The sequence below is a fragment of the Kogia breviceps genome, chromosome 13 (assembly GCF_026419965.1).
Source record: "Kogia breviceps isolate mKogBre1 chromosome 13, mKogBre1 haplotype 1, whole genome shotgun sequence".
NCBI lineage: Eukaryota > Metazoa > Chordata > Mammalia > Artiodactyla > Physeteridae > Kogia > Kogia breviceps.
This window is the reverse complement of record NC_081322.1, coordinates 62,372,385-62,396,494: the sequence shown is the minus strand read 5'-3', so window position 1 is coordinate 62,396,494 and position 24,110 is coordinate 62,372,385. Positions and strand designations below refer to the sequence as shown.

General features: G+C 36.0%; 1 protein-coding gene and 1 long non-coding RNA gene across 5 annotated transcripts in view; one reads left to right on the top strand and one right to left on the bottom strand.

Moving 5' to 3' along the window:
* EYA4 (EYA transcriptional coactivator and phosphatase 4) overlaps positions 1–16,622 on the bottom strand; it is a 297,153-nt gene extending 280,531 nt beyond the window's left edge. Inside the window, exon 1 of one of the 4 annotated variants that reach the window (XM_067010839.1) lies at positions 16,363–16,622. The gene's annotated coding sequence lies outside the window, so the exon portion shown is untranslated. The remainder of the gene's footprint in view (positions 1–16,362) is intronic. The other 3 variants (XM_067010811.1, XM_067010830.1, XM_067010833.1) reach the window with 3 other exon arrangements.
* LOC136792375 (uncharacterized) lies at positions 14,706–20,259 on the top strand. Its single transcript, XR_010836049.1, has 4 exons — positions 14,706–14,774; positions 14,879–15,098; positions 16,814–16,952; positions 18,254–20,259. It is a non-coding gene; the product is annotated as an uncharacterized lncRNA (long non-coding RNA).
* Positions 20,260–24,110: the final 3,851 nt, after the last annotated feature.

Genomic DNA, 24,110 nt, shown 5'->3' with positions numbered 1-24,110 from the left:
CAATCAAGGAGAGCAAAGATGGTCTCAAACCAAGATCTGCAGAGTCGAATTAAAGAGATTTTCAACTTCTTTCCTCTCTGATTGACCAATTCCTCTTAGCACTGATGACTTTGCTTTTCTCTTTCAACAAAAAGGCCACTTAGGGCTTCCCTGGTGGCACAGTGGTTGAGAGAACGCCTGCCGATAAAAGGCTGTTTAATCTCCATAGGGTTTCAATTCTATGATTCCTTTCTCCTTCCTACAGCCACCTTCCCCATTTTTTAAAAGAAAATACCTGGCTCCTCATAGTTTGAAATAAAAACATATTCTGAAATCAGTAGGCTGTTTTGAACTTGGGAAGTAATCAATTGAAATTCCTTTGAGAATTTCATATTTCTTGGGAAAGTGTTGGTCCACCTTTCCTAGGGCAGTTTGGCCCTGAGTCCTAAAGCATTCGTCTGAGGCTCCCTCCCAGCACAGGAAACACTACAGGTGTCTGCAATTGCAATTAACAGAGCCCTGGGACAGAATTCTAAATGAGATATAAAATTATGCTTTGAAAGTTGTGTGGGTTTTTTTGGTTCTGTTTTTCATTGGCCATCAAGTCATTTTCCTTTTGAGCTTGTCATAATCCTCCTCCTTAGGTAAACCTCATCTTCTCCATCACAAATCACAGAAGGCTTACAGATAATGAATAATTTCAGTGTTAACTGAATACTGTAATTCTCTCTAATGACACCTTGTGTGATATGTCACACGAATACTAAGGGAGAATAATGCTGTTTAAATCTAGACTCCTAAAGAATACTTCATTTCATTCATGTCTATAGCCAGTGGTTTGAGAATTTACTTAATCTTCATGTTTTCTTTATCAATAAAATTAAAATAATTCTTCATTATGTCATTTGGGCAGTGTTTTACATTTTTAGAGTAATATAAAAATTATTGAATATTAACATTTTCCATGAATTTTCTGTTTTCCTGATGTTTAATAAAGATGAAGTTGTGTTTTCTTAAAAAAAGAAAATGACAGCGTTGTTAAGGACCTTAAAATTCTCCTAATTTACAGATGGAGAAAACATATTTTGAGGAAATCTGCCACTTTCCAGTCACCAGGAACTCAGATACCTAATAATCATTGTTTCCCCAAAGGAGTTATTCTTCACATCTTCTAGAATGAGGGACAATTCAAGATTTCTAAAATGGAACGGATTGAGCACAGGAACTTTAAACATGCCAAAGGTTAGACTGGATCAAAGTTATAATAAATTACAACTTCTTATTATTAAAGAGCAAAATGAAAACCAAGAAATATATTAAAGGCTGTACTTACAAATTCAAATACAATAGAATGTAACAAAGTAATTTATCATTCAAAAAATATTTTTAATAAGCCAGGCTCTGAATTCAGTCTACCAGGGAAAAAAAGTCTGAGCCTCATGGGGAGAACTGTTAATATCCCTAAAGCCTCAGTTATCACATCTGTAAAATGGGGTCAGGATAGTACCTACTTCATGAATTAAATAAAATAATGGGAGTTTTGTTTTGTTTTGTTTTTTTGTCACACTGTGCAGCTTGTGAGATCTTAGTTCCCTGAACAAGAATTGAACCTGAGCCAACAACGGCAGTGAAAGCTCCAAGTCCTAACGACTGGACCCCCAGGGAATTCCAAATAATGGGAATTAACAAGTTAATGTCTGTAAATTATTTAGCACAGTGTTTGGAACACAGTTGACACTCAGTACATTTTAGCTATTTTTATATTATCATCATTACCATTTTACATAGAGGATTCTTGCTATTCACAGTAGTAATGTTCCAAAAATTCCCTTCAAAAACTAGATTAGCAAATATTGAATCATTGTCCCCAGGATAAATTTAGCGTTAGACTCTTGAAAGCATCTAGTCACAATATTTTCATCTAGTGAACAATACATAACCTTGTTTTATGTATGTGTGTTTCTGTTTAAGGATGCTTTACTAATATACACTGTTGACTCATTAACATTGAACTTGGCCAACAGCACTATAACTCATGCCTAAATAAAGCTTATCTATCATACATATCTTCTCCATAAAGCACATCACAGCCTTCTTGCACATAGGAATATTAGACAGTACTTGAAGGCCATTCTAAATAGCAAAGTCACCAACAAAAAGTTAAAAATGTGAAAAATGTCACATAAAAAGGGCAAGCCCTGTGATGTTTTACAAATAAAACCTACAAATTGGTTTTAGGGTTACAGATAAATGTTAGCCAGTGGGTGAACATGCAAATAAAGAATCTGCAAATCAGAAGGATCAACTGTATTGAGACTTTGAAAAACTAAAATCAGTTGAGTTTGCCTACATAAGAGTGTTCAAGAGAGAAGCAGCAGGAAAAGAAGATGGAGGTTTACGCTGATGCTAGGAAAGGTAGGATCTGGTAAGCCCTATTAAGAAGTTAGTCCTTTTTCTAATAATAATGAGGCACCATCACCACAGAGTTTTAAATGGAAAACTGTCATAGTTAGATTATTGTTTTATAAAGACCACTGTCACCTTGAATAGAAATGACTATTAAAACAGCACCTTGTACATTGTCTATGCTCAATGTTTACTGAATAAATTCTGTATTTACTGAATGATTGAGCGCAGTGTAGAGATGGCCGGAGACAGGGCTGGAGGAAGAGAAACTTTAAGATGCTACTGCTATTCAATGTTGTACTGGACGTTCTTGCCAGGGCAATTAGGCAAGAAATGAAATAAAATCTACAAACAATAAATGCTGGAGAAGGTGTGGAGAAAAGGGAACCCTCTTGCACTCTTGGTGGGAATGTAAATTGATACAGCCACTATGGAGAACAGTATGGAGGTTCCTTAAAAAACTACAAATAGAACTACCATATGACCCAGCAATCCCACTACTGGGCATATACCCTGAGAAAACCATAATTCAAAAAGAGTCATGTACTACAATGTTCACTGCAGCTCTGTTTACAATAGCCAGGACATGGAAGCAACCTAAGTGTCCATCGTCAGATGAATGGATAAAGAAGATGTGGCACATATATACAATGGAATATTACTCAGCCATAAAAAGAAACGAAATTGAGTGAGGTGGATGGACCTAGAGTCTGTCATACAGAGTGAAGTAAGTCAGAAAGAGAAAAACAAATACTGGAATCAAAAAAAAAAAAAAAAGTTTCTGAAGAACCTAGGGGCAGAACAGGAATAAAGACGCAGACCTAGAGAATGGACTTGAGGACACGGGGAGGGGGAAGGGTAAGCTGGGATGAAGTGAGAGAGTGGCATGGACATGTATACACTACCAAATGTAAAATAGATAGCTAGTGGGAAGCAGCTGCATAGCACAGGGAGATCAGCTTGGTGTTGTGTGACCACCTAGAAAGGTGGGACAGGGAGGGAGGGTGGGAGGGAGGGAGATGCAAGAGGGAGGAGATATGGGGATACATGTATATATGTATATGTATAGCTGATTCACTTTGTTATAAAACAGAAACTAACACACCATTTTAAAGCAATTGTACTCTAATAAAGATATTTTAAAAAGAAAAAAAAAGGCATTTAGATTGGAAAAGAGGAAGTAAAACCATCTCTGTTTGAAGATGACATGATCTTACATATAGAAATTCCTAAAGAGTCTACTAAAAATGATTAGAACAAATAATCAATTTCAGCAAGGTTTCAGAATACAAGATCAATACATAAAATCCAATTATATTTCTATACTGTAGAAATGAGCAAATCAAAAGTGAAATTAAGAAAATAATTCTATTTACAATAGAATAAAATATATAAGTATAAATTTAACAAAAAAACACAAAACTTCTAACTCTGAGAACTAAAAAATATTGTGGAAAGTAATTAAAGACAAATAAATGGAAAGAGATTCACATTCATAGATTAAAAGGTTTAATAGTGTTAAGATTACAATAGTCCCCAAATTGATCTACAGATTCAATATAATCCCTATGAAAATTTTTGTTGTTGTTGCAGTTCTGCAGACATTGACAAGCTGATGCTAAAATTTATATGTAAGGTGACTGACCTAAAATAGCCAAAACAATCTTAAAACAGAGCAAAGCTGGAAGACTCACACTTCCTCATCTGAAAACTTACTATGATGCTACAGTAATTGTGACAGGGTGGCATTAGCATAAATATAGATATTAAGACTAATAAAATAGAATTGAGGGTCCAGAAATAGACCCTCTATATGATAAGTTGATTTTCAATTTCAGAAGGGGAAGAATAGTCTTTTCAACAAGTGGAGCTGGGATAACTAGAAACCTCATACAAAAGAATGAAGCTGTACTCCTAACTCACAACGTATACAAAAATTAACTGAAAGTTGATGAAAGATCCAAATGTAAGAGCCCAAACTATAGTACTCTTAGAAGAAAACAAAGGTACAAATCTCTGTGAACACGAATTTGTCAGTTGTTTCTTACATATGATACCGAAACCGCAAGCAACAGCAGTAGGACAACAAAAGGTAAAATGGAAATCATCAAAATTAAAAACTTTTGAGTTTCAGAAGACACCATCAAGAAAGTGAAAAAACTACACACAGAATGGGAGAAAATTTGCAAATCATATATCTAATAAGGGGCTTGTATCGAGAACATGTAAATGCAGCTCAGTAATTTTTTAAAAAGCCAATTAAAAATAGACAAAGAATATGAATAGACTGTTACCCAAAAAAGACACACAAATAGCCAATAAGCACAGGAAAAGATACTCAATAATTAGCCATCAGAAAAATGCAAATCAAAGCCACAGTGAGATACCACTTCACACCTACTAGGATGGCTGTAATCAAAAAGGCAGAAAATAACAAGCATTGGCCAGGAGGTGGAGAAATTGGAACCCTTACACTGTGGTAGGCATGGAAAATGGTATAGCTTCATTGGAAAACAACCTGGTAGTTTCTCAAAAAGTTAAACATAACATTACTATTTGACCAAGCAATGCAACTCCTAGATTGATACCGAAGAAATGAAAACATGTGTCTACACAAAACTTTTACATGAATGTTGATAGCAGCACTATTCACAATAGTAAAAAAGTGGAAACATCCCAAATGACCATCACCTGATGAATAGATAAATAATGTAATATATCCACACAATGGAATACTAGCAATATAAGGTAATGAAGTATCCATAAATGCTGCGACACAGATGAACCTTGACAACATTACACTAAATAGAAGCAGCCAGTCGCAAGAAAGGCATATTGTATTGTTCCATTTATATGAAATGTCTTGAATAGACAAATCTGTAGAGACAAAAAAGTATTATATTATTGGTTTCCAGGGGCTAAGGGGACAAAATGATGGGCAGTGACTGCTAATGTATATGGGGTTTCTTTTTTTTGGTGCTGAAAAATGCTTTAGAATTAGATAGTGGTAATGGTTGCATAACTTTATGAATATACTAAAAACCACTGAATTGTACAGTTTAAAAGAGTGGATTTTTTGACGCGTGACATATCCAAAAAAACCTTTTCAAAGAATTCTATAAGATTTCTTATTCTGATCACAATACAGTAATTGCTAAGATAATTATTTTCCCACTGTTAAGCACTATAAACATGGATAAAATTTGTGATAGAGACTTCTGAAGCATTGGGCAACAGGTGGTAAAGAACTGCCATTTTTGAGCGAATGGAAAATATGAGGTGAGATTCATCTCTTCTCGAGCATATGAAGATGGAGCTGTAATGGAGCATAGTAATTTTGTGTAGCAGAGGAGGCAGTTATCTAACTTCTGAGGTGTAGAAGGAGGTGAAATTTGAGAGGCAGGCTCCCAATATTGAGGGAGCTACTTAGATGGGTGGGGATAAGTGTGCATGGGGCTTCTATTGCTTCCTTGGCCATGGTATGGACTCTGCATGCAGAGGGTAGACTACATGAGGACCAACAGAGAATAGCTCCTAAGAGGCAGAGCAGTGAAGAAGGTTTCAGAGTTTGCTCTGTGTTAGGAGGGTGGAAAGGAGGGAGGACGAGAAGGAGGAATAATGAGATGAAGAACAGGAGGCACAATTTGAATATATTGCATAGCAACAGTGACCATAACCATGGCAAGCTTTAATTTTTCCAGAGATCAAACAAAACCAAAAATGTGATGTATTAAATAATTATTAATGATCATTAAGAATCATTATTAATGATAATCATTAAGAATCATTGACAATGTCAATCCATAAAAAAATTAAGAAAAATCAAAATGGAGGCTGTTAAATACCTACTAAGTTCCATATACAAAAGACTTATTAATTGTGAAGAGCATCACTGTAGAATGAGACTAGTGAGAAAGGTAAAGTTTAAGCATTTGGTGGAATTTATTTAGTTTCACTGCTTTTTTTTTTTAATCTCTTTTTTTTAACATCTTTATTGGAGTATAATTGCTTTACAATGTTATGTTAGTTTCTGCTGTATAACAAAGTGAATCAGTTATATGTATACATATATCCCCATATCTCTTCCCTCTTGCGTCTCCCTCCCACCTTCCCTATCCCACCCCTCTAGGTGGTCACAAAACACGGAGCTGATCTCCCTGTGCGATGCAGCTGCTTCCCACTAGCTATCTATTTTACATTTGGTAGTTTATATATGTCAATGCTACTCTCTCACTTCATCCCGGCTTACCCTTCCCCCTCCCTTCACTGCTTCTTTTTTTGTGGGGTGATGTGTTGAGAGAGGAAGAGTTATAGAGAGTTACAGGGAGAAGGAAGAGGAATTCTAAGATAATTTATACCCAATAAATTATTCTTTAGAACAGAATTCTTCCAGAAATATGTTTTCCAGCAAGATCAATTTCATTAGTCTATTCATGTAGATGGAATCCTTGGTTTAGAGTCAAACTAGGGTAAGTTATACTAACAGCACTATTCAATTTTAAAATAGGAGATTTATGTCCATGATGGTGTGAATCACTCTTTTCCAGTTAATATCTCATGCTCCTGCCCTTTCTATTTGAGTAAAGAATACATTTGTCAATTGCAAACATTTATTCACCTATTGGCTGAACAAAAAAGCCAATTGAAAATGAGCTTAGGAAAAACATGAACCTGGTCTTATCACATTAACAAGTGATTTTAAAAATTGTTTTAACCTCGTAGTACATGGTTAGTCATCGCCATGTGCACCACTAACTCAAACTAGATACTTGTTCTTTTGCCAAATAATGTCACTTTAAATGTGTGCAAATATCAATATCACAGTGAAATTTAGGACCTAAATTCTGACAAGGTGTGACCACATGCATGGTAATGAAATTTCATCTGTTCCCTTAAAATTTCTCCTCTAAAGATGCTTTATTTTAGGAGAAATGGAACCCATTTAAGTTTAAAATACCCATTCAAGACAGCTATGAAAAAATAAACTCTACCAAAAAAAATCCTAGCTCTAAGTATATATGGATTTGTTATTCACTGTAATTTCACTGGCAATGTTTTCTAAGGGACTAAAATTTTTAATGCATTATGTATGAGAAAGCAAAGTTTCACTGTGTTGTATATTAAGTTAAACCCTTTAAAATAAATACTAGACAGTGAAATTCATCACAGTATGCCTCCATTTAACATTTTCCTGCAGCTAGCGTTCATTTTTTAAAGAGCTGGCTAAGGACCCAAAGAGGATCATGTAACACTGAAAAAACCCCAGATCCCTGGAAAACATTATAGAGACATTCCAGTGTACTTAATTTTAAAAACTTATATTTGTCAAATTGTTAGCCATCTATTAGACTGTGCAGTCTGTGAATATACCACCATTTTAAAGTGTTGATAATACATCTTATTGGCCTTCCCACTAGTCAAGAGTTCCCAGTAAAATATTTTCCTACCACATAAGCCACTAGTCATCAACCATGTCAAACAACATTTTCAATTTGGATAATGAAATTCTAAGTTGACTGTACTCAATAAATAACTGAAAGATATATAATGTTAACCATATAATATTTTAGGTATATTTAAATCAAGCTATATAACATACAAGAATTTAAGGCAAAACATTTATATTGATTTCTCATATGTAAATCTAGTACCTACTATGTTTTACAAATATATACTTTTTAACCCAGCCTTAACCAGAATGGGTTTCAATTGTACTCATGTATTTAAAGACTAGGAATAGAAATCAGCCTTAAAATGATCAAATAAATTAACTTACGCTCTGTTCTCTTGGATAAAGTATACATAATATAAAAATTTACCATTTTAATCATTTTAAGTGTAGACAGTTCAGTGACATTAAGTACATTTACAGTGCTGTGCAACCATCACCACCGTCCATCTCCAAAACCTTTTTTTTTTTTTTTTTTTTTTTTTTTTTTTGCGGTACGCGGGCCTCTCACTGTTGTGGCCTCTCCCATTGCGGAGCACAGGCTCCGGACGCGCAGGCTCAGCGGCCACGGCTCACCGGCCCAGCCGCTCGGCAGCATGTGGGATCTTCCCGGACCGGGCACGACCCCGCCCGTGTCCCCTGCATCGGCAGGAGGACTCTCAACCACTAGGCCACCAGGGAAGCCCTCCAAAACCATTTTTATCTTCCTAAACTGAAACTCTGGACCCATTAAAAAATGACTGCTTATTATCCACTCCTGCTGGTACCAGAAAGTACATTCTACTTCCTGTCTCAATAAATTTGACTAATCTAGATACCTCATATAAGTGGAATGACACAAAATTTGTCCTTTGGTAGCTGGTTTATTTCACTGAGCATGATATCTTCAGGGTTCATCCACGTTGTAGCTTGTGTCAGAATTTTCTTCCTTTTTAAGGAGGAATAATGTCCCATTGTATGCATATACACATTTGCTTATTCATTTATCCATCAATGGACCCTTGAGTTGCCTCTACCTTTTGGCTATTGTAAATAATGCTGCTACAAACATGGGTGTACAAATATCTATTAAAGCTCCTGCTTTCAATTCTTTTGGAAATATACTTGGAACTGAAATTTCTGGGTTCTTTACAATATATTTTTAATAAGTTCTCAAATCTACCCATGGGCTTATTTCATATTTTAAAGATGGTTGTTGCTGTTTTGAGGGATGCAGTATCACCATATCCACCCCCTAGAGTCTTCAGGGTCAACACATTTCCTTTCCATGTCTCCTTGCCCTGGAAGAGTTGATAAGATTTCTTACAAAACAATGAAAAGAAATTTCTTAAGATAGTTGACTATTCTTGACCTATTTATAAATTCTAAACATTCATTTTGCTTAAGGAGACTTAAGATTTAATTTTTGAAGAATTACAGCTGGAAGAAATTTGAAAAAATTCCAAAACGTGTTCACTCCCAACTTTGGTGTATAGCCTCATCCTGATTCAATGGAACTCTCTTCTACTGCAGATCTCTGAAGACAAAATTTTAAAGCTTTCCTCATCAGTCTCTTCTGTTCAAGTTGCTCTCAAGAGTAGACTCTACATACCTAAATGGCATCTAACTTTGCTGTCACTCTTCCTACTCTGCTCCTTCCCCAGCCCCTTTATTCACGCCTTTGCATTCTGAACTCCACATCCCTCCCGAAATACACACACTGATACTTGGAAATTTGGCATCATGTTGTCTCTTGTTGGAAGTCCTTCCTGAGCTGCCAGGATAATTACAATTTCTTTGTCTGAAAAATTAAGGGAAATATTTCCTTCTTCCATTGGTTCATTATGAGAACTCAATATAAAAACATATGCTTATGCACCACTGAAGGCACATGGTAAGTTCTCTATAAATACTGGTTGTTGTTACCAATGAAAACAAACTAATAGGGGATGGAAAACAGTTGCTTTAAATCTCTATATTAAAGTTTTCTACGTGTAAAAGAAATTATTATTTTACCATTTAGGTAAACCTTATTTTCAATTTTCTTTTCTAATAAATTTACTTTCTCAGTTTTTACTCATCCTAAGCTCTCTTCCTTAAATCGTCACAGAATTATCCTCATCCCTCATCTACTTCAGCTGTACAGCCCTAAGGTCAGATATGATTTCCAAGTCTGAAAATGAAATATGTCAAATATAATTAATTGGAGATGGGAAAGGAGAGATGTTAATTTATATTAATTAACTCTTTTCCATTTTTATGGTGCTTGTTGTCTGGTAACCTGGTGATATTGTCCTTCTTAGCCTTTTTTGAGGGTCACAGACCCCCTTGCAAATATGATGAAAAGTTTGGGTTGTCTCTCGCCTCCCAGAAAATGCACACTCACAATTTTACATTAAAATTTGGGAGATGTATGGATTCCCTTGAATGTTCCAGGAGAGTCAATAGATCGCAGATTAACACTGAGTATTGTGTAATATGAACATAGTAAATCTCGGATTATTCTATTTTCCTCTGAAATACACTTCATGTTTTTGGCCCCAACATTTTATCCCATTCTACTACTTCCTGTATTCACTTCCTTACTGTTTTCCAACCATTAGACCAAGGCTGATTTAACCAAATGCTCTAGACAATGCAGAGAAACGGAGGGAACAGGTAGGAGATTATATGCCTATGTATAGGACAAGTCGTTATCTCTCTTTCCTCACACTTGTACAACCAGCATTGGGAAACTCGTTAGGCACAAAGATAGTACATTAAAAAAATGTTAAATTCTTTAGTGTATCTGAAAATTCTAAAACATAGGAAAATGAAAGTTTCCAAATTCATATAATAGCTTAGAAAATTAACTTCAATCCAGTTTCCTCCTCAAAATAATGTTTAAACTGCAGAAAACTTTGAGCTAACCTTTTGTGAGGTATTAAAATATATAGTTTGGGTAACAATCTAATTAAGGTTGGCTAAATTTGATTTATCCAAGGACTTTTACACCAGTGAATGAGAAACCTTTCTAGTCTATATTATTCATATATATATACATATATATATACATATATATGTTTATAGGTAATCTGCTTCATTTGAAATAAAAAACTAATACCATTGAGAAGAGAGGAAATGTACAAGATACTTCCCCCACAAGATGAACAAGGCAATTTAATTCAGAATCAAATACATTGGTTACAAAAAAGCCCTAACAATTTCATCCTAAGGTGCTTTAATTTTAACCTTGTTCTATATTAATTGCAACTTTAACATTGATTTTACCGTAATTGACCTTTTATCATTATGTTTGATTGGCTGTGCCTTATTCTCCGATACTCAGGAAGTCCTCAATGAAGTGCTTGCAAATGGTCAAGCATCCTTATTTTTCTACTTGCGTAGATTCAGTAGGTGCAAGTCTGCTGTGTTGTGTACCAGCAGCAGCCAGTCAGATGCACCAATACCCCTGAGTAACAGACATTTAGAGTTGTTGGGGACTCAAGGTATCACTGAGTAGGATCTTGACAATAAGTATGAGAATGTAAGGAGATTGCTTCCAGTCAAGTTGCGGAATAACTGATGAACAGAGGGGAAGAAAGAAAGAGAGTAATTGAACTGCAAATGGTGAGAGATCATCTAATTTCACCTGCTTATTCTATAAATGAAAACATGAAGTAACTGATTACTCTTAGATTAGGACTGGGGACATGGTTTACAGGGAAAATTAGTCATTTGAGACTCAAGAAACCTGAATTCCAGACTCAATGCCATTAATATTGGGCAAGATAGTTTTTCTGTGTCTCAGTTGCCACAAATGTTAAATGAGAGGATTGGGTTAGAATTCCATGATGCTAATCTTTAATGAGGCTGTTTTAATTCCCAGGCTAATACTATTTCTTCTGAACATTGAATTCTAAATATGAGCATAGTAAATGGTGGTCTTTACCATCAGGTTAACCTCAGGAAGTCCTGGTTACAGTAATAATTATGATTATTACTCAATTCATGTTAACTATCATGGGACAGATAATGTGATGTGTCCTTTAAAATATATTAGATAAGTTATACTTTTTAAAGTTATTAAGCAAATTCATTTTTAAATTTTTAACAATGGACACAATTATTCATTTTTAGAAATATATTAAGCACTTACTGAGTATCACCCACACTTCCTGGTCCTGAAGTACAGCAGTAAGCAGTATAAAAGAGGACCCTCTCCTCAAGCATAGACAATTGAGAATGTTTAAATAAAAAAATAAAGATAACCTCAGAGTGTGATAATTTCTTTTAAAGAAATAAAACAGGCATTTTTATAGAGAATATTGGGTGATATGACTGTGGGTTGCGAAGATGTTGCTGTAGATTGGACGGTCACTTACAAAAGGGAGAAACCCGGGCTAAAGCATGCATCATGAGAACAAATCAGTTATGCTGAGAGGCACAGAGATAGGAAGATGCAAAAGTCATACAGAAAGAATGAACTTGCCCTTCAAGGAAAAGAAGGGAGGTCAGTGTGTCTAGATATGGTACAGGCAAGGGCCAGCTTGGAGAACAAGTTAAGAGTTTCCACTGAAATATTATACATCTATAGCAAGTAAGAGCTTTTAAACATTGATATAAATGTATTCAAGGGGAATTTTTGCTTCAAATCCAAACTGAGTCTAGATACTTCTGCTTTCTACAGGGTGTGAGCGTGGGGTGAGTGGCATGAACTTCTGTTGTGAGGGGTGTGTGTGTGTGTGTGTGTGTGTGTGTGTGTGTGTGTGTGTGTGTGTTGGGGGCAGGAATATTTCTTAAGGGTGGAGTAAAACTTTTCTGTACTCCTCACTTCCCCTTGTAGAGATTGGTGAAGGACATAAAAAGGGCAATATCTAGAGCAGATGTTTAGAAGAAGACTTAGTGAGTCTTTACATGTGCTCTGGAAACTCAGAGCTGATTTGGAGGTTGGTTAGAGAGAATAGGAATTATCCTACAAAGGAGAAGAGGGTGTTCAGTCCATGTGATATATGACTTGGGTCAACATACTTTTAAGTAGAGAAATCACCAATATGAAGAATTGTGTGTGTTAACTGCCTTAGTCTTGCCAAGCTTTCACTAAAGTCAGCTACACTGAAAGATAACTTTTTGTGAGCAGATTTGCATTGTTTTTTGAAGGAATGAAGGAAAAGGGCTGAGTTCCATGTTTGAATTGATGCAGAGCAGAAAGGATGGAACTGATACGGAGTGAGACTCAGAATCCTGTGAAATCTGGAACTTGAGGCCAGAAGAGACCATGAAAATATATGTCCGCCAGGAATGCACAGAAATCTTAGGAAGACAATTGGGGTGGGCTGGAGCAGGCATGTAAGTTATAATTACTTATTTGTGCATTCATTTTCAGTATCACATCACTGTGAGAAAAAACATAATTGGAGGAGGGAGAGAGAGAGACTGACTTCTTTCTTAGAAACTATAAGGGTTCACGATGCCAAAACATCCAATTAGTGAGAAAAAAAAGTCAAGTTAGTGTTTAATATGAAGTCAAAATAGTTGCTTGATTGGATAAGTTTTTCACTTTCCAACCCCTTGCTATGGCATAACATAGACACAGTTCAAAAATAAACATTTAAGAGTAGAACTACATTTACTTTATTACAAATTCTGAGAAATGCATAAGCATGTTCTTAGTTTTATCAGCAAGAATCCATGTGAATGACTTGTCCCATTTGCTCTGGGATTCTGGAGTTTTAAGTGGGCCAAAGTTTTGAAGTGTTGAAAGATATTATAAAGGACTTACAAGTATTCAGCTGGTCAGACTGTTCAATTAACTGAACATTTATAAACCTCAAAATTTTGACAGAGCATGATTCATGTAGGAATGACCCTTAGACAACAGAAGGCTTTATTGTAGGTAAGCTTGAGAGAAAGCATACAAGGCAATGTGATTTGAAGGAAATACAAATGGAACGTAGAGAGAAAGTAAAATTGAATTTAGAAGCATGGACTGCACTCTTAAAAAAGGAAATTGTTGAAAAATTTAGCTGATATATTTTTAATAATAGGATGTTTTAAAAACATGTTTACTTAAGAATATTCAAGACATTCATTTATGGGACATACCATAAAAAATACAACATAACTAATATCTAGTTAAAAACCAGGCAACCCACACTAACTCATATTACAAATCTAAATTAAGTATTTGTAAAACAAAGTAACAGGGTTGGGGAAGTAAGAAGTAAAATGTCAGCTAAAAATCCTAAATCCATAGCATTTTAGCTTCTCTTTTTTTCCATATAACCTATGGGCTGCTTATATTCTGAAGAGTATTTTGAAGAAGTATTAATTCAAAGGTATAACTTAGAATAATATTTTTACCGCTAAAATTTATCAAATTTTAATTAAGAGGGTTTTATTAGCTTTCTAAAGGAGAAACAAAGATGATGCCTTCATCTAAATAAAAATATTACTTTCGGGTGTGTGCAGTTGTTTAAAAAACTTGAAGTTAATACTACGTAGAAATTCATTTTGGAGAAAGAAACATCAGGTTCTAAAGTATGCTTAATACAAGTCCATAGAACAAATGCAAAATTTTCTTCTCATTTAGAGCCTATTATGTACATATTATACTGGTGCAACTCTTTTTTTTTTTCTTTTCTTTCCTTTCCTTTTCTGTCTTTCCTTTTCTTCCTTCCTTCCGCTCTTCCTCCCCCTCCTTTCCTTTCTCTCTCTCTCTCCCTCCCTCTCTCTTTCTTCCTAGAAGCACAAATTTGCTCATATTACCAGGAAAAAAAAAAATTCATGGAACAAGAGGCAAGTAAACAATTTCTCCCAGAGGAAAAAGAAGACAACAACGACAATTGAAAAAAAAAAAAAAAAAAAAAAAAAAAAGCTTATATTATAACTACTTCTCTCCAAGGAGGAACACCACATATGCACACACACGATACCAAGGATTATGTCAGCCTCACGACATCCTGCGCGGTATAAAGAACAGGTACTGATACCCTTACGCCTTGAAATGTTTCTGGGAGAGTGGCTATCCCATGCCTGAGAGGAGTGCTGCCAGGGAGTAACTTTCCTCTTCTCCCAATCCCGCAGCCCTGAGAAAGTGAACCTGAACCACCGGGCGCGTGGGGTCAGCTCTCAGCGTGTCCAGCGCCCAGTGTGAGACGTGGTACTTGGCCTGCCATTGGGGGACCCAGCTCCTTGGGGACTCTGATCAGGGAGAGGAGCGGGGCGCTCCCCGGCACACCTGCATCCTCCTGGACGCTTACATGAGCTGCCCATCTGTGGTTCAGGGGCTCCAGAAGCAGTCCAGGTGGGTGATTAGACTTTCCACACTTACTGCTCCCATTTTATAGATGGACAGCCAGAATGAGGAAGCAGCACAAGGACCTCTGACTGTATCAAGTTAGCAACAGGTGAAAACAGGACACAGTCCTTTAAATTCAGAACTCATTACTTCCTCACAACTGCTGCTTACTTGTTAAAGGCACAGTAAAGTAGTATTCCTGCTTATCAACTTTTCTAAAATAAAAATGAAAAGAATTAGCGATGCCAAACCAGTAAGGAAACAAAAAGGAAGTAGTTTAGACTTTTTTCCCCTCTTTACTTATTTAGTCATTTCCCCCTGAACACTATTAAGCAAGAAGCAATTTTTATAGACTAGAATACTAATTCTTGATGAATTGTTTATACAAACTATGAATGTACACTTTAATATTCTTGTGCTTATTTGGCCCTCATTACAACTCTGTAAAGTAGATTATTATTATTAGTTATCCTCATTTTATAGATAACATGAAGTTCAAAGAAAAGAATTGATCAAAAATCAAACTGCTGAACAGACTACAGTTAATATTTAAATACAGAACTTCTGACTCTATATTACATTGCATTTCCTTTAATCATGCACCTATAACTCTAAGAAGCTACGTAAGTGTTTTTCTAAAACATAATTTATTGTAAAACCTGTTATTGACTAAATAGGGACACATACTAAAGATACAAGTCTTGAGTAATTTTCAGATACCTTATAAAAATGTATCAGTGCACTGAAGATCATTGTTTACACGTACAAAAGACTATTTTTCAATGTTCGTAATTTGAATAACCCAATAAATCAGAAAAAGATCATACTTCAACATCTTAGACATTCACTATTAATTTCTTAACCCTTTTCTTTATACATTTTTTTTTCTTTTAATGGTTTGAAGAATGAGAATACCTGTCAAGAAATTTAGCTGTTACAAGAAAAACTAAATTAAAAGAAGAAAAGAAATCAGGAGCAAAAGAGAGAGAGAAATCTAACAATAGTACTAGGTTGTTTTTTTTTTTAATCATGTTGATTTAGTAAAGGAAAATAATGAAATACTGTGCTCTATGGGTGCAAATATCATTCGTATGATATATGCCATTTATAAATATTATTTGTATAAGAATGAGTTAAAATTGGCATTGGCTAAAAATGTTTAGATTAAAAACAGAAACAAATGCAACATGCATTATTACTGATTGAAGATATAATTGAAATGCAGAACACAATTAATTAGCAAGCGCAAAATATTTCACAAATTACTTACAAGGACAAGTTAAGCCCTGTGGAGGCTTCTGCTTTCTGCTTCTCTGTGAGAAATTTGTTGGCACTGTATAGATTTTTTTGCCCTTCTGCTAAATGCTCCATGACTTTCTTAGTAAGACTGAATGTAAGTTATTCTTATCAAATATCAGAACTGTCATAATTATCATTTTTAGGATCATTCAAATTAATTACAACTTCAAGCAGTGACACAGACTAAAATAGCAAGAGCTGCTGGTGATCTAAAACTACTCACAGTGTGTCCCAGCCAGTACTTGGCCAGGAGCACATGTCACTTAAAAAAAGCACATAACCCTTTAGACCCAACAGTCAATTAAGGCCTTGGTAGAAATGTCAACCATAAGAATGAAAAGGCCTTTCAATTATTTACATACAATTTTCCTCTAATTAGTGGGACTTGATTTTAATTTTTTTCCCCTTCTTTTCTCAAACAGGACCATATGGGATCAAGTTTAGAGGGCATCTGCTTTGTTAAAGAAAGAGAGAAAATGAGAAAATCAGAGCAAGTGAGAAAGAGAGAGACACAGGTAGTTTTTCTTGTCAGTCATACCCTAGGATTCTTACAGAGATGGGGTGAGTAAATGCCTGTCAGCTTAGCAGTCTTTAAAAGTTTGTAAAGAACTTTGCTAAGGGCTGTGCTGATGGTGTAAAACAATAAGACACTTTCAGGAGGGTCTGGCAAACAAAGTGTAAGCATAATCAGAGTCTGGTGCTGCAAGCTACTGATGCCTGGGTGGAATAAGAAGTGAGTTCCTCTATCTACCTTTATTTGATTGTTGTGTTGCTTGCCAACTAACTATAATAGGACTTTAAAAAATGTTGACTCAAGTATACCATAGTCAAAAGAATATCTTTAACTTACATTATAAAGCAATTTCGAAAGGATTTTGAAATATTTGAATAGAATTGACTGTGAAAAAGATAAGTACTATCTAATCTCTAATATCAGTCTGTAGTTGGAGTATCTTTGGGACATGGTTTGGGAAAACTTTTGTAAGAATGAATGCATTTCATTTTTATTCCACTAAAAATGATAATAATCATATGATAAAATTTCATTTTGCTGAAATTCTAGTTTTACTTCTAGATTTGAGAATATCAGCCTCTCGAGGAAAGCACATTAAGTGTCTTTCTAGCTGCATTAACTCCCTAATATAACTTTTTAAAGTGTTTTAGGTCATCAAGTTATGAAAAGAGGCTTGGACTCATTTATACATTTAAAAGTTTAATTAAAAAAGACATTAACTGTTAGAGCTTGATTTACTTGTATTTATTCATTTAAAAATGTTAACATGGAATCTGCACATGGGGATTTCCAAATGACGTAGCAAGCATATGATATTTCTCCAGCAGTTTTTATACCACGCTAACAATAAGAAAGAGTTGTCACTCTAAAAGAAAACATTAAGAATTCTAAAAGAAAACACTAAGCATTCACAGTTTTGTTTCCATTTATCCTGACATTATTATATAAAACAAACTATCTAAACTTTCTTGAAATCCAAACGTGTGATAACAAGAGCCCAACAGTGCCTTCAGTCTTCCACATGTGGCTCTAATTCAAATAAGAAGCAACTTCACAAGCCAAATACAGGTAACTATCCCAAGAAATTCCCCTGAATTTCCTGTATCGTGATATGAAAATAGACCCAGACCAAATCAGAAAACCCAAACCCAAGACCAAAATACCCAGGTAAAGTCAGAACTTACATGGAACAGCTTCTGCTAAGATTCTTTCTGTTTTCATGGGATAGAACAGAGAATTTCATTAATTTGGTTGTCTGGGCAGGAAAGCAGACTCTCAAGAACCAAGTATGTTCATAGTTTGTAAGGAATGATAATGACTTTTTCTTCCTACTTTCTCACATCCTTAGGTTGAGCCACTATGAAGAAGTGTAAAAATACTGTAGAAGAAACAGCTCAATCTGAAAGTGGGCAGAGAGGGTCTTTAACTTGAAAACTTATATCCCAGGAGATTCACAGTGTTTTTCAATACAATAGGCTCCAGTGCCACCGCTAAGCTTATGTAACCTCACAAGGGGCCACAGCTTCCAATAGACATTGTGAAGAGCAGGTCTACTGGTTCAGACAGCCTCTTCTCTCAAGTTCCAAGAAGAGTTGCTCACATGCTTTCTGTTTCCTTTCTTCCATCAGCTACTTCTAGGTGAAAGAGATTTTTCCCCAGTCCTAAAGCTGTCAACTAAATAATTCTCGACTCCTCTATTCCTACCATATAAGTGAAATCAAGTGATCACAGTGTCATTCAATGCTAGAGTCTTGGGCAACTGTCATTTTACAAGGGTTGTAGAATGGCTTCCTTTTAACTAGCCTCTATGATTTATTACATATTCCTCCACTTTAAGTCCATGCTATATACCAGAAAGACTTTGCTAAAATGAAACATTTCCTATTTTCAATTTCCTTTTCTATTTTAAATCTTCTTGGTTCCTCATTACTTATATCAGTGATTCCAAATACAGTATACACTCCAAAAAAATCATAAAATACCCTTTTCCTCAACGTACTATGCTTGTTTTTTCTAAAACAACTCTTGAAGAAAGCCTACTAGAGTGGGGATCTTTCTCCCAAACCACTTCAACCCATTTTTGCAGGGAAAGATGGAGCTGAAAAATTGCCAGCCAGTATGAGAAGAGAGAGATTTGGAGGAGAAGGACAAAAGAGGTAAAAGAAAAGAAGAACCATGGAAATGGGGAAGAAGGGAGAAGGCAAGATTTCTCTTCCAATTCCAAGGAGATGGCCTTGCAGGTGCCCAATACCCATGAGTGAGAGGGATAAGGCAGAATGGTCCTTTACAGGGCTGGCTTCCTGGGCATGTAATCTGTGCAGCTGCACAGGGTCCCACACTCAGAAGAGCCTCATACTTGGTTTAATATTCTGCTGTCACCATCTTGAAATTCTTCATAATTTTATTTTTGAACTTGTGTTTTACAAGTGAAATCTAATGAGACAAATGAACACTCGAGAGCAGAGAGATGCTCAGTATGTGTGTCCACTGTTCCTTGCCACCCTGAGAGCACAGAATTTGTGTGGACTCACAATGTGTGGGAGTTCATTGAGACTCAAGTGTGTACAAGCTAAACGTGTTATGTCTAGACCTTAGTGGACAGGGATGCTGACAGCCCGAAGAAGCCATGCTTTCCCTTAGAACAAGAACATGCTTTGAATGCAGAAAGAAAGCAATGATGTTCTAAGAAACTCAATGACCAGAGAACCCTCTCATATCTTTTCTTACTAATGTTACTTCCCTGAATTAACCAACCACTTTAGAAATGATGACATAGAAGCAAAGGGAAAAATGGGGCAATGCATAGGTCTTTTTCCTTTTAGTCTTTCCTTAAGCCAAAGGTCAAGACCATTGGTAAGCCTAAATGTCCATTGACAGATGACTGGATAAAGAAGATGTGGTGTATATATACAATGGAATATTACTCAGCCATAAAAAAAGAATGAAATAATCCCATCTGTAGCAACATGAATGAACCTAGAGATTACACTAAGTGAAATAAGTCAAACAGAGAAAGACAAATATCATATGATATCACTTACTGTGGAATCTAAAAAAATATTGATACAAATGAACTTATTTACAAAACAGAAATAGACTCACAGACATAGAAAACAAACTTATGGTTACCAAAGTGGAAAGCGGGGGGAGGGATACATCTGGAATTTCAGATTAACAGACACAGACTACTATATGTCAAATAGATAAACAACAAGGATATACTGTATAGCACAGGGAACCGTATTCAATATCCTGTAATAACCTATAATGGAAAAGGATATGAAAAAGAATATATATATGTATAACTGAGTCACTTTGCTATACACCTGAAACATTGTAAATCAACTATACGTCAATAAAGAAATAAAAATTAAAAGAGAGAATGTGTGCATCTTTGGACAAATAAAATAAAAACAGTTGTGTTTTGTGTAGTGCTTTCACAAATATTCTTACCAAAAATGCATGTATGAACTATCAAATATGAATTATGTAATTTTGGTGATTACACATACAAATCAAATGCTCTTATATTTGCATCTAAAAATGCACTGTACCATATAAAGATGAATGGCAAACAACATATTAATAATTAAAATTATTAATTTTTCTTTACTTAAAACATTACTTGAAGCAAATTTTAAAAACACCATAACAAGTTGAAGAAACAAAAAAAGCTTTCTGTTTTAAAACATACATATTTAGCACATTTTCTTGCTTTTTGAACAAGCACCCACCCCATTTTCACTTTGCACTGGGCCCGATAAATTCTGTATATGGTCCTGCCACTTTGTTACCTCCAATTTCCATTTTGGATTCCATAGTTGCAATGAGTTTATTACTCAGACTTTAAGTAAAGGCTACTTGATAGATCCTCTTTACCTTGTGGCTTGAACAATTAGTTCTAGGACCAGTTGAGGTATGAACTACATACTCCCTTTCTTCCACAACTGTGATATAGTCAGAATCATGGCTGGTGGGGAGCCAAAAGAGTGGTTCAAACCCTGAGAAAAATTCTCCTAATTTGTCATCTTTTCAACAATTTTTAAAGGTAATATATTCTCATAACAGCTGTTAGGACCCTGGTAAAAAGTTGCCTGAGGACCCCCTGTGAAACACTCAATTGAAATATCAAAGTTTAGAATATGAGGAATACAGAAGCCAGGCTGGGCTTCCTTTCTGTACAGGCAATTTCTTGAGTACAGAGATGCCAGCACTCACCTCAGTGGCCAGCACAGAGTAGACTCACTGAGGCCCACATGAGAAAGAAATGTCGAGGCTTCCTTCCCTCGGTCCCATAATTTGCAGCAGATGTAACTGAAAATCCTTCCCTCCTTACTTAGCTATCTTTTACTTTTTTTCCTGATGGCAAAAATAGAGGAAAAGTAGGTAAAACAACAGAGTTATGCAGATATAATAACAAGAGGGAAAAAACTATTCTCTCCTTTTAAATTTGGGACCTTTTGCCTTGCTAAGAACCAGGAGTGATTGGCAGGCAGGGGCTTGAGCAGAATTGCTCTGCCAGCTTAAAGAGAAGGGAGAGGAAGGGAAAGGAGAGGAGAGGAGAGGGGAGGAGAAAGGAAGGGAGGAGAGAGGAAGGAGACTGAACAGCAGCCATAGGGAAGGGGAAAGGGGTCACCTTCCCAGCAGTTCAATAGACAGTGACATTGCAGAAATGTCTAAAGGAGATATTTCAAAACGATGGTTGTTGGTTTTATGATGAAATTCTCTCTTAGCTTCACCTGAACATGAGATCTACTTTCTTGCTAATGTTTTGATGGAGGTAGATTTGCATATGTGAGGAAGGCTGGGGTAAAGACTGCAATAGGGGGAGGGGGAGGGGGGGACTTTGGATGGAAACTCCTAGAAGAGAATTAGGGAACAGCTGACACCAGTTTGAGTTATACAGATTTTAAAAGATTGCCTTTAGCATTTAAGAGGTTAGGAAAATTAGCTAATTTTCCATTTGATGTTCTCTGTCTTCCTGATAACTTTTGGCTCTTCAACTTGACTTCTTTCTGGGCACAGAATCCATTTCCCTCATTCCTTGGTCCCTCTCCAAAGGAGAGAACTAACTCCGGTGTCTCCAGTTTTACCCTCTAGCATTTTGTCCAGCAAGTGGACTCCTTGGAAAGATGATAAAAGAGAAATGTCAGTGGGGATATGTGGCCAAGGCAGACAACATTTTTGTTATAAGGGGAAAGCCTGTTTCCCAGGCCACCCTCAATGACCTATTTGCTCAGCTCTAAGTATAGAACCCCAGGGCTTTCCTCACACCTGACCCTGACACTGCCAGCTCTGGGAGACTGAGCCTCTACTCTAACCTAAATTAAACTCTACGTGTAATAAACAGTATACCTCAGCCATTCTTTCAACATATTAGCATTTTTTCTTAAAACATGATGCTAATAATATATTGTTAGTGTAAAATATTTGCTGCTCTCTATAAGTTACTAGGTTTAAACTTCAATTTCCATTATGATTCATAAGTAGGGGAAAAAGATTTTCTGGGGCTGCCTCTGTGTTTTGGACCTTGGCATAGAGTGTCTTAGCTCTGAGAAACTTATTTTCTGGGCTGAGCAGCCAGGAGTGGTCACTTGCCTCGTGGAGATGAATCACTTTTGGCTCCAAATGGAAAGCATAGCTAATCACTGACAATCCTAGTCTTATGTTGATTCATGGTAAAGTGGCCTTCAAGCCCCAGAGACCTCACCTGTCCCTGTGGCCTGAAGAAACCATTTGTGGTTTTGATCACGTGTGGTTCTCCTCTGCGTCCAGTTTTCCCTTTCTGGTCAATCCATCACATTTGGACAAAGTCGACTTTCTACATCACAAATTATATAGTGTTATTCCCTGCTCAGAAACCTTCCAAGACTCCCTAATGCTTTCAGAAGAATCCAAACACCTTGGCATAGTATTCAAGGCCCTTCACAATCAGAACTCAACTTTCTTATCTGGTACTTTTGCTCCCTGTGCCTCCCCTCACCTATCCATCCCTGACACTACTTTAAATATATTTTTTAATACTCCAGGAATTCTAGTTAGCAGTTACTCATGGGATCAGGGATATTCATTCACTCATTAACATTTAACCTTGGCCATGAAGCCTTCTTTATTCTTGTATTGATGTAAGGAGAAGAAATTGGTTGAATGCTACCCATTCAGCCAAATGTTGTTTATACAATTTTTATGGGAGTCATTTGGGACATTTGATTAAAATGCTGATTTTTTTAGCACTACCTCAGACCTGAATCAGAATCTTTGGAAATGGAATAAGACAATCTGAAGGTTTAGTAAGTTACTCACGTCTATTTGGTATGCCCTAGAGTTTGAGTGCTCCATGCATTTGACATTAAAAGCAACAGCATTTTCCTTCTTAATCATACTATCTGTTTTATCTCAATGACTTCTATGCTACTCAAATATTACTATCCTGCCAATGCCTACCATACACCATATACTGTGTAGGACATACATTGCCTAGAATGGACAGAGTTCTCCAGGTCTTATTATTGACTGAACAGGAAGGAAAGGCTGAAACATACCTATACATATTCCAAAAATTAAAGGAAATGTGTCAGAATGCTGAGGTTTTGTTGGGATTCTGTGACTAGAACTGGAAATGTTTGATCTTGGAAGGCCTTCAGGGAGATAGATTGTTTTGAGGAGAAGAAAATCAATTCCAAATTTGGAAAATGAACATAAACAAAACGTGGAAGATTCAAGAACCCTGATAAAGTTAAGAGTCCATCTTAGTGTGTGATGGGAAAAGAGAGAAGTTAGACATGCAGAAGAAAGTGAGCCTTAGTAGGCAGAAAGATTAGAAGCAAATAATTAGAAGATTTTGATAGGGAATTTATTCAACAATTATTTATTACATCTGATATGAGCATTGATATAGTTCTAAGAAATGTGAAGTCATTCAGTGACAATAACTAATATTCAGTCAACAATTATTTATATATTCACTCAGCTGACTCTCAATATCCCTCCCACCCTTCCTCTTCCGAGTAGAGGAATTTTCCTTCATTCAAGGGGTGGGCCAGTCTGGCCAAAGTTAACCCATTCTCTCTTGTCAATTGTTGGTTATGATCCAATTCTGGACAATGAGATAAGAGGAAATGTTTGCTGGAGGTTAATAAAGGTACAGGAAACCAATTTCTCTTTCCTGTTGGACAGGAAGAAAGAAGCATATGACCTCAATTTCT